We start from the raw sequence: 9,075 nt of genomic DNA on the forward strand, positions 1-9,075 counted from the left end.
TTCTTCTTTGTAGTTTTTAGCCGCCAGCTCTATAAAGAAAATATGTTATATGTTTGAACTTCTTGAAGTAGGTGAACCCTCCACATTGTTTTGTCTTTATTTTTTTGCCCTGTATCTTATAAATGAGCTCTTTAAAACTTGAAACCAGGCGCGCACCAGCTGCCGCCGTAGAAACGAACACCCGGAATGGGGTAGGCCCGCCATGCGCCTAGCGGCGACAGAGGACACAAGTCACTTAGAAGAGCGCCCATTGTATCCGTGGCCAGTGTGCAGGCGGCACGAAAGCAATGGAAAGTGTCACGAAGCACAAACGGGCTCATTCAACACTACCTTAATAGGCTGACTACGTTTCAGTTTCGCTTCTGTGAGCTTCGCGCCAGTCAGCAGCAGTGGCGCTCATTGGCTACGCACCAGCCAGCTAACTGATCCCAGTTGCACGGAGTTTCAGATATTGGATTTTTTACGCGCTTTCAATGCGGTTCTTTGCTGCTCCCAAAGCGTGCTCTTATCAAGTGCCATGCAACGTGTCGTGCAGCGAGACCTCACACGTGCTGTGCCGCAGGCTGCTTGTGAAGCGGCACTCCATTTCTTTCTTTATGGCACACCCGCTACCACCGTGAAGAATGAGCGCCAGAGAGGAGTAAGTGAAAGCCGTTGGCACTCTGCCAAGTTTGCCCCCCCCCCCCCCCCCCCCCCCCAAACCGGTACAGCTAACATCAAAAGACACCCACACTGTGATGTTATCGTTGAGCAGCAGTTTGGCGCGCTGCCAAGAAATAGGCTGAGTGCTGCTACGGCACGAAACGGAGGGACCCGATAAAGACCGACACTTTTTTCTTAATTCTCAGCGGGAAAAGTGGGCGTTAAGTTCAATATGCGTTTGGGTTTATTACGCCAGTGAATACGGTAAATTTACCCCAATGCAAATAAATGGTTCCTGTCAGGTTTTTCGAGGCATTTCGATAATTCGAACTTCTTTTCTGGTCTCATGAAGTTCAAATTACTTAGCTTTTACTGAACTGTAGGCAGCCAGGGTCTGTAAATAGCGCTGTTTTTTATCTCTGTAGAATTCCAGTTGTCAAGTCGGTTCTTCTTGCTTCAGTTTGTGGAGCACACAAACCTTATCTCTCTTTGAAAAGGACTTGTCTTTTTCAAAGCTCGACTCGGGTCCAGGCTGAGGACTGAAACATAGGCGCAGCACATCTACACGAAAGGTTTGAATGGATGGCATTGCGAATACCACCTCGTGAGCTGTTGACATTGCACTTCTTTACCCTGCCACTAGTACCCATGACTTGAACTGTTTCCATCCAATTTTACGCTTCAACAGATGATGGGGCAGTGGAAGCTCACCTTGAACTTTGTGCACATGAAGCACATATAGAATTACACTTGAGCCAAGCCAGTCATTACAGTCATTACCTTAAAAATTACAGACCAATCAGCTTACTGTCTGCTACGTATAAGGTTTTTACTAAGGTAATCGCTAATAGAATCAGGACAACCTTAGACTGCAATCAAGCAAAGGATCAAGCAGGGTTTCGGAAACGGTACTCTACTATCGATCATATCCATACCATCAATCAGGTGATAGAAAAATGCTCGGAATATAACCAGCCCTTATACATAGCATTCATTGATTACGAAAAAGCATTTGACTCAGTTGAAACCTCGGCGGTGATGCAGGCATTGCGAAATCAGGGCGTAGACGAGCCGTACGTGAAAGTGCTGGAAGATATATATAGTGGCTGCACAGCAACCATAGTTCTGCATAAAGAAAGCAACAAAATTCCCATAAAGAGAGGTGTTAGGCAAGGAGACACAATCTCCCCAGTACTATTCACAGCTTGTTTAGAGGAAGTATTCAGAGACTTGGAATGGGAGCAGTTAGGGATAAGGGTAGATGGAGAATACCTCAGTAATCTGCGATTTGCTGATGACATTGCCTTGCTAAGCAACTCGGGAGATGAACTGCAAATAATGATTGATGACCTAGACAGGAAAAGTAGAAAGGTAGGCTTGAAAATCAATATGCAGAAGACTAAGGTAATGTTCAACAGCCTCGGGAAGGAACAGGAGTTTACATTAGGTAGCGAAATACTGGAAGTAGTAGGCGAATATATCTACTTAGGACAGGTAGTAACCGCAGATCCGGATCATGAAAAGGAAATAACAAGAAGAATAAGATTGGGATGGAGCGCATTTGGCAAGCACTCGCAGATTATAACTAGCAGCTTACCGGTATCGCTCAAGAGGAAAGTATACAACAGTTGCATCTTGCCTGTACTCACCTATGGGGCTGAAACGTGGAGGCTAACCAAGAGAGTTCTACTTAAGTTGAGGACAACCCAGAGGGCTATGGAACGAAAAATGGTAGGGGTAACATTAAGAGATAGAAAGCGTGCAGAGTGGGTCAGAGAAATAACTCAAGTTAACGACATTCTAGTGGAAATTAAGAAGAAGAAATGGACATGGGCAGGACATGTAGTGCGAAGAGAGGATAACCGATGGTCGCTGAGGGTAACAAACTGGATTCCAAGGGAAGGAAAGCGTAGCAGGGGGCGGCAGAAAGTTAGGTGGGCGGATGAGATTAAGAAGTTCGCAGGGGTCAAGTGGATGCAGCTAGCACAGAACCGGGTTAAGTGGAGAGATATGGGAGAGGCCTTCGCCCTGCAGTGGGTATAAACAGGCTGATGATGATGATGAAGCCAGTCATAGTCGTCACTTGGCTTAATTTTTTACTGTACAGTTTTATGCTAAAGATAAGAAAACAACAAAGCCGCAGTATTTATTGAACAAGTAAACAGTGTTGTACCATTGGCGACAGGAGGTGCAATGCAGACAACTGTTTTGGGAAGGTGATGCTGCAACATATGTTGTCAGCATATGGATATCCAAGTAATAGCATCAAGTATAAGCTATCGTTGGATAGCTTATATTGAATACATTTGCACTACACTAATTTCAGGTCCTAATTACCATTAATTGTGATTAAGAATTGAACTTTACAACGTTGTCATATATTATTGCAAAGGTCTCAACAAGTAGTGTCCATAGAAAAAGTGTTAATCCATGCAAAACCATGTAAATTTGAACTATTGGTCATTTAACTTGGTTCAACCATGGTTAAATCTTAAGCTGATAAAAAAAAAAAAAGAACTGGGTTTTTGAAATGCAGTTTTTTGGCCACCTTAAAGTTACCTATCGCATGATCTGGAAACAGGGTGCTAGTCTTTCTCATCTCCTCTACTCTGCAGACAGTAGTAGCAGCTGGAGACAGGCTGCTACCTAAATCAGGTCACTCTGGCCACATAGCGCAACTTAATGGAGAGGCAACGAGTGCACTAGTCATTGTGGATGACAGGTGACAGCTGCAGCTAAGGGGTTGATTACTGCTTTGCATCAGTAACTGCACTGCAGACATGCTTGGTCATTCTAGGTGTTTTCACATGTAGGTTAAGTGCCGAGGACAATATATGGATCTGATTTGTGATAATACATTGCAGCTGCTTGGTTGTAGTTTTCCCCAGCCACCTAAACATACCGATCCCTGTTGATGGTGCAGGAAAGGCAGTGGAGCTACAAATGCTACAACTGATAACCCAACTCGCCGTGAATAAAGCGCTTAACTTTAAATTTTAAATTCTGCAAAATGCCAGAGATTGAGAACCACAGATCCATGAAATTTTGCGAGAGACCTGAAATTGCTTTTGGAATGCATCTCGCTTTATATTCTGATCTGTTATTGTGAATTCTTTTCCTTCTTTATCAATCTCTTCGGTGTAGCTAAAGAAGTGACCTTTGCCACTATGCTTAGGAGCCACTAGAAGTGGCCAGCTTTCTAATTATCATATGTTCGTAATTTTTTGGCACCTGCCAATTCTTAGCACCCTCCCGCCCCCCGCCCCCCCCCCCCCCCTTTCCCCGTCGCCCCAACGTTCGTGAAAGAAAATTAAAACAAGGTTTTGCATGCGAATCTCGGCTCCTGCCTTTTGCGAGGAAGAACACATAGAGCCGGAGCCGTCGGAAGTCCGGAGATGCTGCAGTGTCCACGGTGCGATCTCTGGCTTCTTATATCAATGCATTCTAGCCCTACACAACAGCTCGCAGCACAGACCGCCAAAAGACGGCCTGGAATCAACGGCCATTCGGCATTGCTCAGCAGGTTTCGCAGGCCTGTGTTGATTTGTTTCTTGGCAGCTGTTTGACAGCCATAACAGAAGTTTGATGAGGGTGCCCCAGCTTGAAGTTGAAGCAAACTGTAATTGTGCTTGCCGGAGATGTTTATCAAATTTGCTTGCCAAATAAAATTTTATGCCCATCTCGTCAAGATATTACCGCAATAATGGTGGTGCTGACGACCAAAAGTTAATTCTATGTGTAATTTTAGCTGAAAGGTTTTGCTGGGAAAACCATTCTACGGCACGCACGTAATTGTGCAACACATTGGTTCATCTGCTTCAGCCACGGCTCAACGCAGCCACAATTGTAACGTAGTTGTGTCCTTCGCGTGATACATTGGCTTTTATTTGTTTTCTCATAACGAAGTTCATCCACAGCACAAAAAATTGATGAATGTCGCACGTATTTATGCACGGCCACAGGTCGATGCTGACCGTGCAGTCGCGCACATTGACTGCGCACATCGACTGCAAATGGGTTGGTGCTGCACATTTCCATTTTTTTCAATGTCTATCCACATCGCGCAGACTGTCCAGATAGTTCGAACTGTGTCTCATGATGTCGATTTAATCAATCAATCAATCAATCTTTTATTTCAGTTTGTACATGCAAACTGGGGATGGTGAGAAAAAAGCAGTGAATTATGCACCGCTTGACGGGCCTCACCACCCCTACAAGTCAGCAGTAGGCACAAGGCAAAAACAACCACTGGTAAAAAAAAAAAAAATGAATACAAGTGCATCTACAGAACAAGGTTGACAGAACATATCTGACAACTGGCAGCAATAATAGACGCAGAAGACCGTGAGGCTATAACACAGAGTGGCACAGTACGTTCAAACACAATTGACTTCACTGTAGCATAGATTGCTGAATAAAGCTTTTACGAATGGAAGAAAAAGACATAATATTCACTTGGTCACTCAAAGGGGTATTTAGGAACTTTGGCACAATAAATCTCAACATACAAAACCCATAGTTAGTTCTGCACTTTGGTAATGCAAACCTACTCTGCAGACTGATGTCGTATGATGAGTGGCGACATGTAATAGGAACAATTTCAGAAAAAAATGAATCACCCTTTTTTATCGTTGAATGTTCACTGCTTCAGTGCTTGCATGAAGTAGAGTAACAGAGAAAACAGATAAGCATAAGTATAGTTGAACCGCCAACCACACTATTCAAAACTGGACACCAAGATGGCGTTTGTCGCACACTAAAGTCAACCTCGACGTCACGTTAATACCCCTTATTGGAAACTGGTAAAAATCCATAAATTGTTTTAAACAGCCAAATTAAAACTTCTAGCACATTGGTAATTTTGATGTCTTTACAGGTTGCAAAAATAGAAGCAGCTGCATTACGCATTTATGAAGAAATTGACAAACTTCGGAAAGAACATGAGTAAAGAACGGCGTTGTCTGGAAGATGCTGAAGGAAATCCTGGTGATTGAGATGCTCCTTGGTCCAGCGTCCATGCACCGTTGCTAATATTTTTTTTTTTACTCACAACTGACTGTTCAGTGCGACCTGCGAGCTAACCACTAATAAAAGTGTCATTGTAGCAATTTATTCAAAAACTGGCAGCAGCAGATGTGTTCTGATGCTTTGCTATGGAAGTGTTGTAGTCATGTGTTCTGTACTTTGTCGCTCTTTGTTTGGTTTGAATCGCTGTTTATAACGGTGGGTTCATTTGGTGTACATAAATCGCAGATCTCTTGTTTCTGTTCATCCTGTGAATGCTTGCAACACATGAAGAGTCCCCGGAACTTGGTCAGTGTGGATTTGTCTGCACGACCTCATTCATTGTATAAATCCAGCTTTAGGCAATGTAAATATTGTCCACAATTTCATTCCCTTCATCCATGTTTTGGCCAAACAGGTGTGCAGTGTTATGCAAATAAAACAAGATCCAATTTTATGGTAAAGAAGCTTCATACTTTTCATAAATACTTAGGCATAATTGTTACTCTTTCATGAACTTGAACAGTTCTCTATGTATATCCATGTGAGTAGCATTGTAAAATGCAGTGATCCTTTTCCTTTGCAAATATTCCTCCATGTTATGTTCAACCCAGTGTTAGCGGTGGAATTTTCAACCTTTCCCCTGTTAATGTGTATGGAAACAGACTGAATTTGTTTGAAGATATGGAATCAAATACCAACTGAAATAAAAGCAAAACACAATTTAGCAAACTCTCTGTGTGTGTGTGTGTGTGTGTGTGTGTGTGTGTGTGTGTGTGTGTGTGTGTGTGTGTGTGTGTGTGTGTGTGTGTGTGTGTGTGTGTGTGTGTGTGTGTGTGTGTGTGTGTGTGTGTGTGTGTGTGTGTGTGAGTGTGTGTGTGTGTGTGTGTGTGTGTGTGTGTGTGTTTGTGTGTGTGTGTGTATGTGTGTGTGTGTGAGAGAGAGAGAGAGAGATAATGTGCATACATAATTGGTAGTAGAAATCATTCATTGTATTTCACCTCTCATATACAACAACCACATTTTTGATATACCTGGCACCCAGTCCCAAGACTAACTAGTCTATTGGGTTCAACAACATTAGCCTAAGAAATGAAGAAATGAATTTTCAGAGTATTGTAGGCATTTCGATACAAAAAGTACTACACTAAGCTTATTTGAAGCATGTGCTATATTAAGAGAGCTGTGAAAAAGCTATTATCTCAAACATAATGACTGGGTAAAATTTTGATAGTGGGTAAATGGTCTTATTCTAGTCTTGCCGAGCCTGAAAGTTTGTGTACAGTTCCATCATCTCCCAGGAGTTGACTGCAGGACGTCCCTTTGGTTTACTCGCTGCTGTAAGAACCATTCACTGCCATCGTGTTTGTGAATGCAGTGCACTATGCATATTAGGTTGAGCTAAAAGTACTGCCATAGAAACTTTTCAGCACGCCAAACGGGCTTTAGTTGCAATGAGGGCACTGTTCGAGAATTTGCTGAGCCTGCTTATCCATGAGCCCCCATGTGATTTATATCAAGTTCTTGCCCAGGCGGCACAGCTATTACAATAAACGTATGGGATAGACTGTGGCATGGCTTTTAGTTCCAGCAGGATGTGGGCTCTGCAGTGGTCCTGGTTCCAGTGGCAGACTTGTGGCAGGCCTGGCTCAGCTTAACTGAGACTCGGATAAATGAGAGCTAAGCCCATTGGCAGAATGGGACCTTGATTGCTCCTTGGACTGAAACCAGTCTTGGCGTGATATACAGTTTATGTATATCTTATGTCAGCTATAATGGATGACTAATGCATATGCACGACTGCAAATTATTCAAGCAAAATAAAATCTTGACACAGATCATAAAGGAAGGCTGTAAATGAGTATTTAACAGAAAAATATTGTTACGGGGATGTACTTAATGTGACGGCACTGCGATGGGCTGAACTCGACGCTAAGACTTCGGTAGTCGTGCAGAATCCACTCTCTCAGCATCGTCCTCTTTCTCAACGCTTCGTCGCGCCCGCGTTCCTCGATTGTCTTTGTCAGTGAGCAAATCACTTTAGTCCCGCGTTTCCCGGTAACACTACCCCCCTCGGCAAAAGGCAACGTCCCGGTGCGGTGTGGAAGGGGAGTAATATGGCTTGAGGTGGGCGACGTACGATTTCGGAAGTGGGTGTAGCAGTCGGTGACTTTGGGTGGAGCGGTGCCATCTCGTAGGTCATGTGGGTCACTGGGCGTAGTACACGGTAAGGACCCGTGTAGTGGGGCAGAAGGTTTTGACACAACCCCACACGACGGCACGGAAGCCAGAGCAACACCAGAGATCCGGGAGGATAGTGCACATCGCGGTGGTGAGCGTCGTAGCGGCGTTTTTGAGTTTCTTGAGAGACGATGAGATTGTGACGAGCAATCTGGCGAGCAGCGTCGGCTCGGGCGATGGTATCGCGGGCATAGGTTGTGACAGGGCCAGCGCCGGGAAGCAAAGTGTCGAAGGGCAGTAAGGGGTCTCTTCCAAAGAGAAGATAGAATGGAGAGTACCCAGCAGTGTCATGACGCGAAGAGTTATATGCAAAGGTGACAAATGGCAGACTAATATCCCAGTCGCGATGACTGTCGGATACGTACATTGCGAGCATGTCGGTGAGTGTGCGGTTAATACGCTCCGTAAGGCCGTTCGTCTGGGGGTGGTACGCAGTGGCTAACTTGTGCCGAACAGAGCAAGAACGAAGTATTTCCTCAACAACTCTGGAAAGGAAACAGCGGCCACGGAGCGGTAAGTAGTTGACGGGGAGCACCATGGTGAAGTATGACGTCGTACAAAAGGAAGTCAGCAATGTCTGTGGCGCAGCTGGTTGGAATGGCGCGAGTGATCACGTACCGCGTGGCATAATCGGTGGCCACAGCAATCCATTTGTTTCCTGACAAGGACTCGGGGAAGGGCCCTAGGAGGTCAAGGCCAACACGAGAAAATGGCTCAGTCGGGATAGCAATCGGCTGCAGGTGTCCAGATGGTAGCACAGGGGGTTTCTTCCGGCGTTGACAGAGGTCGTAAGCGGCTACATAACGTTGGACAGAGCGGTAGAGTCCAGGCCAGAAGAAACGCCGGCGCACGCGGTCGTATGTGCATGAGAGGCCAAGATGACCAGCTGTAGGGGCGTCGTGCATTTGTTCTAGAATGGCAGAGCGTAGGTGTTGGGGAACGACCAGCAAGTGCTCAGCGCCATCAGGTCGCATGTTGCGGCGGTACAGCGTATTCCCATGAAGGAAAAACAGGGCGAGGGAAGAGTCACGGCTGTGTGTGCGAAGGCGGTCGATAAGAGAACTGAGGGTTGGGTCCAAGCGCTGTTCGTCAGCTATGTGGGAAAAGTCCGATATAGAGAAGACACAGGGGTCCGACTCATGGTCAGTAGAGGAAGGGGGATCGACGGTATAACGGGACAGACAGTCT

The 9,075-nt window shown here is 45.1% G+C and overlaps 1 long non-coding RNA gene across 1 annotated transcript; it reads left to right on the plus strand.

The window, feature by feature from the left end:
• The first annotated feature begins 134 nt into the window (after window positions 1–134).
• LOC146206673 (uncharacterized) lies at window positions 135–6,397 on the plus strand. Its single transcript, XR_014704491.1, has 2 exons — window positions 135–640; window positions 5,519–6,397. It is a non-coding gene; the product is annotated as an uncharacterized LOC146206673 (long non-coding RNA).
• Window positions 6,398–9,075: the final 2,678 nt, after the last annotated feature.

This window comes from Amblyomma maculatum, chromosome 1 (assembly GCF_055883805.1).
Source record: "Amblyomma maculatum isolate TAMU_Amacu chromosome 1, ASM5588380v1, whole genome shotgun sequence".
Classification (NCBI taxonomy): domain Eukaryota; kingdom Metazoa; phylum Arthropoda; class Arachnida; order Ixodida; family Ixodidae; genus Amblyomma; species Amblyomma maculatum.